We start from the raw sequence: 6907 nt of genomic DNA, 5'->3' as shown, positions 1-6907 counted from the left end.
ACCTGTCTTCCCCCTTTGGACTTACTTATTCCCATATATATTTGCCATATGAACCTGTTTTCTCAATGGACCTATTTTCCGATTTGAACCTAATTTCTAACTTGGATCAATTCTGATATGGATTTATTTACCCTAAGGAACTATTTTTCCACTACTTACCCTCCCACCCATCCACTGAACCACGCATCTACCATGCCCACCCAGCCACTCCACCATCTTTCCCACTCCACCCCACTCACCCACCCATCGAATCCACCCAACCCACCTACCTAACCTGCCAGTCTCACCCACCCCTCTCTCCTTGCCAACCCCATCCCGTTCACCTATCCACCCACACCCACACCACCCTACCCCTCTCACCCTGCCCACTTTGCCTACTTACCTATTCCACCCCCTCATCCTGATCACCCTGCCTACCCCACCCCACCCACCAACCCACTGCCCACTCTACCCACCCACCCTCGCCACTCACTCACCTCACACACATTGCACACAATACCCAAACCCCCCACCCATCTATTTCCCCACCACCCCACCCACCCAGCCACCAATCTGCACCAGCAGAATGATTTGGAAGTTTACACACACACACACACACACACACACACACACACACACACACACACACACACAATATTAATACAGACATCCTCCAGGGTAAATAAGCAGTTCCTCTCTATAAGTGATATATTGATAATGCATTTCAAATGGACGAATATTTTCTTCCCTTTTGCATCTTATTTCCCATAGCTCAGTGGCAGAATAAGGCAATACGACGGCTCTGTATCCCTTCCATAGCACTTCATCGTGACTAGTACCACATTCTGGTGTTAAGCTGTTGTTACAGCTCAACAGTCAGGACAGACAGACGAAAATTTTATGCCTAGTTAAAGCAAACAGAGTATAGATTTTATTAATTTTAAACTTATAAAACTCAGACAATGTACTTCATTTACTGAGTCCAAATTCGAATGATTTGATGAAGGCTAATATCCTGCCTATGCACTGGATTAGGGAGGGAGGGGGCCGTGAGGGCATTGGACGCCCTATTATCGGCGAACCAATGCTTCCTTACAACAGAAAAAATATGTTACAAACTAAAATATATGCGGTAAATATCTTAGTACACTTGCATTTGCCTGTATTAATGTACTCTACTGCAATCATTAAAGCAGGAAGAAAGAAAGTTAATTTAAATTTTTTATATCATTTAAACGCACGTGGGGATTAATTTTGCTACAGCTCTTCTCCCCTCCCCCCTTTCCAAAGAGCTGAAACAGACCCTGTCTCCAGTTCAGAAAATCTCCCTTTAACTAAATATTTTCATTCAGGTAGACAGACAGGTGACTCCTTCCCCTCCAACTCCTCCTCTTCTTCTTCCTTTTCCTCCCTCTCCTCCTCCTTCCCACCTGTCCCCGTTCACCTCACCTCACCTGTCCGAGGGGTATTGATCAGCTGAGGCACGAGGAGGAAGCGGAGGGGGAAAAAGAAGAGGAAGAGGAGGAGAAGGAGGAGGAAGAAGGTCTAGGGAGGAAGGAGAGAGGAGGAGGAGGAGGAAGAGGAGGAGGAGGAGGAGGAAGAGGAGGAGGAGGAGAAAGAACAGGAGGGGGAGAGGAAGAAGAAGAGAAAGGGAAAGATCTTGGGAGGAAGGAGGAAGTCTGTGGATCCAGAGACCGTAATGTCGTGAGCTTACAACACTCCTCAACACTTCTTCGTGGCTAGTCCTTCATTTTCGTGGGTAATGGAGATTCACTAATGTCAGGCTGTTTTCATCTGACCGAAATGGGCTACTGATAACGTGAAATTAGATGAGTCTTAGTTATGAGGGAGGAATAAATCTCCTTGGTTACTAGTCAAAATCATCCCTCCAGTCCTGCTACATCTAGCCATCCAACTGTGCTGAAAGAGGTTACGGATATTTGTTAGATGTAAACAGACTGCCTATAGCACTTCTTCGTGATTATGCCGCCTACCTGGTTACACAAGTGGTATAATCCTTTCACCTTTACTTGGCCCAGATTTTTAACTTTTTGCTGCTTATTTCACGTAGCTCAGTGGCACTTCTTCGTGACTAGCATCATATTCCAGCGTTAATCTCTTGCTATAACTCGGTACTCAAGATGGAGAGGAGGCAATTTTAGAAAATGAGTAAAAAAGTGCATAGTTACGAGACAGGAACGAATCTCCTTGGTTAGTAGTCAAATCAACCCATCAGTCTAACTCTGCTTATCGAACAATTAGAAGCGAGAAAATTCGGGTCCTCAATTTATAAGCAGCCTTTTTGACTGTGACTGGTATTCTCGTCGGTTGAGGAAGTTCCCTAACACCTCTTGCTAAGCGATTTAGTTTGTTTGGTTCACCTTCCTTCCCTCATCTGTGTTACATAAATCCTTCCATTATACCCATAGTCTGCATAAATAATGTCTATCTATCTATTGTCAGACGCCACAATCCCGTAAGGGGTGGCCACAAACAAATCGCCTCCCTGTCGCCCTGTCCCCCCCCCCCATTTCATTGCCCTGTTCCCAGCTCACAACCCCCTCTCTCATATACCTCTCCACTCCATCCCTCCATCCCATCCTTGGCCTCCCTCTCCTTCTCCTCCACATCACCTCACTCACATACATTCTCCTCGTCAGTCTCTCACTCTCCATTCTCTCCACATGGCCAAACCTCCTCCATGTGTTTCTCCTAACGCTTCCTATCAAATCCACATCAACACCACAACGTTTCTTCACTTCCTGATTTGTTAGTTTGTCTCTCCATGTGACTCCACATGCTCCTCTCAAATAACTCATTTTCACTGCTCTCACCCTTTACTTGCGTCCTTCCAACAAGGTCCAAGCTTCACTTCCATACTTTTGAGTTGGTATCACAATACTGTTATGTAGTAGCTTTTTCATTTCCATGCTCACTTCTCTGTTTCTTATCACTGCTTTCAAAGAACAAGCAACTTTTCTTGCATGTTGTACCCTTTCAAGCACTTCTCCATCTAAACTTCCATCTTTACTCATCACACTACCCAAGTACTTAAACGTAATCACATTTTCCATTTCCTCCTCATGCAACCTCACTGTACAGTCACTGACTTCACTTCTCTCGAAAACCATAACTTTACTCTTCCCTACATTCACCTTTGGATTCCGTTTCTTACACACTCTCCCAAACTAATCCACCAAGCCTTGCAGCTCCCCTACATCTTCACATAACAACACAGTATCATCTGCAGACAACAGTACAGGGAGTTTTCAAACACTGCCCTCTCTCACTAGGGCCTCTCCAACATCCACTGCCCTACCTTGTATCTCTTTAATAACCCCATCCATATACAGACTGAACAACAATGGAGACATGACACATCCTAGTCTCTGTCCAACCTTCAAACAGAAAAATTCACTCAGTTCACTATCCACACTCACTGCAACCTTAGCACTCTCATACATACTCTTCAACAACTTCCCATCTACTCCATAATTATATCCTTAATACTTTCCACAATCCTTCTCTATCCACCCTGTCATATACTTTCTCCAAATCCATGACGGCCGCATACAACTTATTTCCCTTCTCTAGAAACTTTTCTACTAAAGATCTAAGAATGAATATCTGATCTACACAACCTCTTCCTTTCATAAAACCTCCCTGTTCTTCTCCAACTAATTTATCTGTTATTTCCCCAACTCTGGCAATAAATATCCTACCATATACTTTTCCTATTACACTAAGAAGACAAATACCCCTATGATTTCCACGCACTTCTTTTTCCCCTTTCCCTCTGTACAGGGGAATTATACCTGACTTTCAATCCTTCGGAACTCTGCCTTCCTCCCAGGTCAATCTGCACATCTTCTACATCCATTCTCTCACTATCTCTCCCCCATGCTTCAGCATCTCACCATACGCTTCATCATTTCCTGGGGCTTTCCTCATTATAACTTTCTTCATTGCTTCCACAACTTCCATATGACTGATTTCTTCCTCTATTCTCACATCCCTCCTTCTCCCAACCACTCCCCAGCCACTTATACAGTACTCGCATTGCTTTCATACTGTATATTCAACAATTCCTTAGAGTGTTCTCTCCATCTGCTCACTTTTACTCCCTCCTCCACAAGTAGTCTACTATTTTTATCTTTCACCCCTCAACTAACTTTGGCACCAGGTCTAACTCTCTTTACCTCTTTCCAGAACATTTTGTTACAGTCCCTCCACTTTACACTCAAATTCCTTCCAAATTCCTCATCCACTCTCTTCTTTCTCTTACTAACCTTTTTACTTTTCTCTTCCTCTCTGCATATAACTCTCTCTTCCGCCTCTCAACTTCTTCCATGCCCCTGTTTCTCATCCACTTACTATATGCTTTCTTCTTTTGTGCCACAGTCCTTTTCACCTCTTCATTGCACCATGCTGTACCCTGCACCCCCTTTCGTCTTCTCTTCACCCCACACACCACCTCACATGCTTCACAGATTTCTTCTGTGAATATCTTGCACACACCTTCCACATCCCCCATCTGCTCCAGTCCCTATTTACCCAATCGCTCCTCCACTTCCCTTTCATATTCTGGCTTTTTTCCATCCTCTTGTAACCTCTCCACCCTCCTTGTATGAATTACTTCCTCCTGTCCTTCCCTTCTTCTATTTCTCCATTTCATTTGGGCTTTGATTCTGACCACCAAGTGTTAGAAAATCCACTCCTCCAACCTCTATATACATAACACACCTTATATATCCATTACACACCTCATCGTTTCATCCACACACACATAATCAATCATTGCCTTCCATTCACTCAGTTCACAACTCACCCGTTTCATCACTCGCCATGTATACCTGTGGATCATTTTGTGCCTGAAGAGGGTATTGGCTATCACCAACCCCCTCCCGGCACAAGTGTCCACTAAAGCACTGCCATTCTCATATGTCTCAGCAGGCACACCCCACTCACCAACTACTCCATCCACCTTCACATTCCCTTCTTTTCCATTCATATCCCCAATCAAAAACACTCTCTCATTCCTTTCAAACTTTTCCATACACGCTTCCACATTTCTCCAGAATTCTTCTCTTACTAAGCTTGCACGATCTTGCGTTGGTGCATACACGCACACAATCGTCCATATTTGTAGTCCAACTTTCAATCTTACCCACGCAATCATTTAGCCAATTGATCCATACTCTCTTATATTCTCCTTCCATCTGTTACAATACACACTTCTTCTCTTACCCTCTTATTCTCACCTACTCCCGCACATATACCCCATCCATACTCCCATTCTCTCACACTCTCACATCACCGTTTAGTTCCAGCTAATCCACATACATCCACTTTTGCACCCTCGAGCACCTGGACAATCTCTCTTGCTTTCACCTCATCATTTGCACCCCATACATTCCATGTAGCTATCTGTACCTTGTCTTTTGCTCGATCCTTAGTCGTCACATTTTTCAAGTCCTGGTCCGAGGGCTCTTGTTCGTATTATCATTTAGTTGTTTTCCGGGGAGGGGCACCAACCTTCCGCCAACCCACTAGATGTCACGTAGGGAACACGTGTTGGTTGGTTATAAGGTTACCACCCAGCGTTGTAAATGCTTTCCTGGTTTACAGGAAATCATTTGGCCTGCCACTTAGTGTAGAGCTACCCTACAAACAAAGTATCACTACATTAAGTGGGTGGATGATGGGCGTTCCTTCTTACCACAAATATAAATAATGTACAAAAGGATTTTAATGAGCCGTATCCAAAAATAAATATCTAAGGAAGGGGTGGTAGGAAGCTTCCTTAACTCCTTTTTCTAAGCGAATCATTTTGCTTGTTACACTTTACTTCCCTCTTCTGTGTTATGTAAATCTTTCCAAAATGGCCATACTCTGCATAAATAACATACAAAAGGATATAAATCAGCCATATGCAAAAATAAATTGCTACGGTTGAGGCTTTAGGGAGCTTCTTTAATTGACGAGAGTACGAGTGATGAATGATGCATTTAGAAACGAGTGTGTATTCCTCAGATGTTTTGGTTCTTAATGAGTATAAAAGAAAATGAACTCCAGCTAGGCAATTAAAAAAGAAAATAAATTCCTCACTGTCTTCCCAGGAGCATTGATTTGACAGGACTGGGATACACTCTAGCATAGAGGTAGGATTAGGGTAGAGTCGGCGTGAGAAGGCTCCGGTGAAGCCAGAGAACTGTCAAACGGCCATATTGGTCAAGTCAAGAGGTCACGGCAACACCTACTTGACGAAGAAGATTGCTGTGCACTCCTACCTCTATGGATATGCCCATAGTGGTAACGGTCCTAATCCTACCTCCGTGGGTGTGGCCATAAGATTATTAAGCCTTTAATACCTCCAGCTGTGTGTCCACCTGGTATTCTTCAGCGAGAATGCCAGAAACAAAGTAGACTTCATTCTATCTCTGGTTTTAGTTGTAGTTCAGCTGCGGGTGTGAGACGTTCTGTCCTAAGTTGTATCTCACCATCAAATAACCTAAGACTCCAAAAATGCCCACCACCTGTGCCGCATTTGGGTGTAAAGAAAGAGGAGATAAGAAATCTGACCCATCCATTACATTTCACCGGTGAGTATCTTTAGAGTGAATTATAATTTGTAAGTGTACATTATGTATATGACTGGAGTTAGTAAAGTCAAGCTGAATATTATATAGAATAATAGATATAAACTTTTTTCATAATGTGCTGATGTATATTATTTTAAATCATCTATCTGTCTTTCATCCTTCATTTTACCATATGTTCTTAAATGCTTCCTTTTTTTTCATTCATTAACTACTTTCTTTTCTCCTTCCATTCATAACCTACTTTCCTCCTCATTTTTTCTGTTTGCAACTAAGAAAACACTCGCGCCTGGTCAGCGGAACCAAGTCAGACAGCTGTCAAAGGGATC

Source organism: Coenobita brevimanus, chromosome 73 (assembly GCF_032717465.1).
Source record: "Coenobita brevimanus isolate Jiangsu-jjx chromosome 73, ASM3271746v2, whole genome shotgun sequence".
In the NCBI taxonomy this organism is placed as follows: domain Eukaryota; kingdom Metazoa; phylum Arthropoda; class Malacostraca; order Decapoda; family Coenobitidae; genus Coenobita; species Coenobita brevimanus.
The sequence above is the reverse complement of the archived record's forward strand: the minus strand, read 5'-3'. Positions refer to the sequence as shown.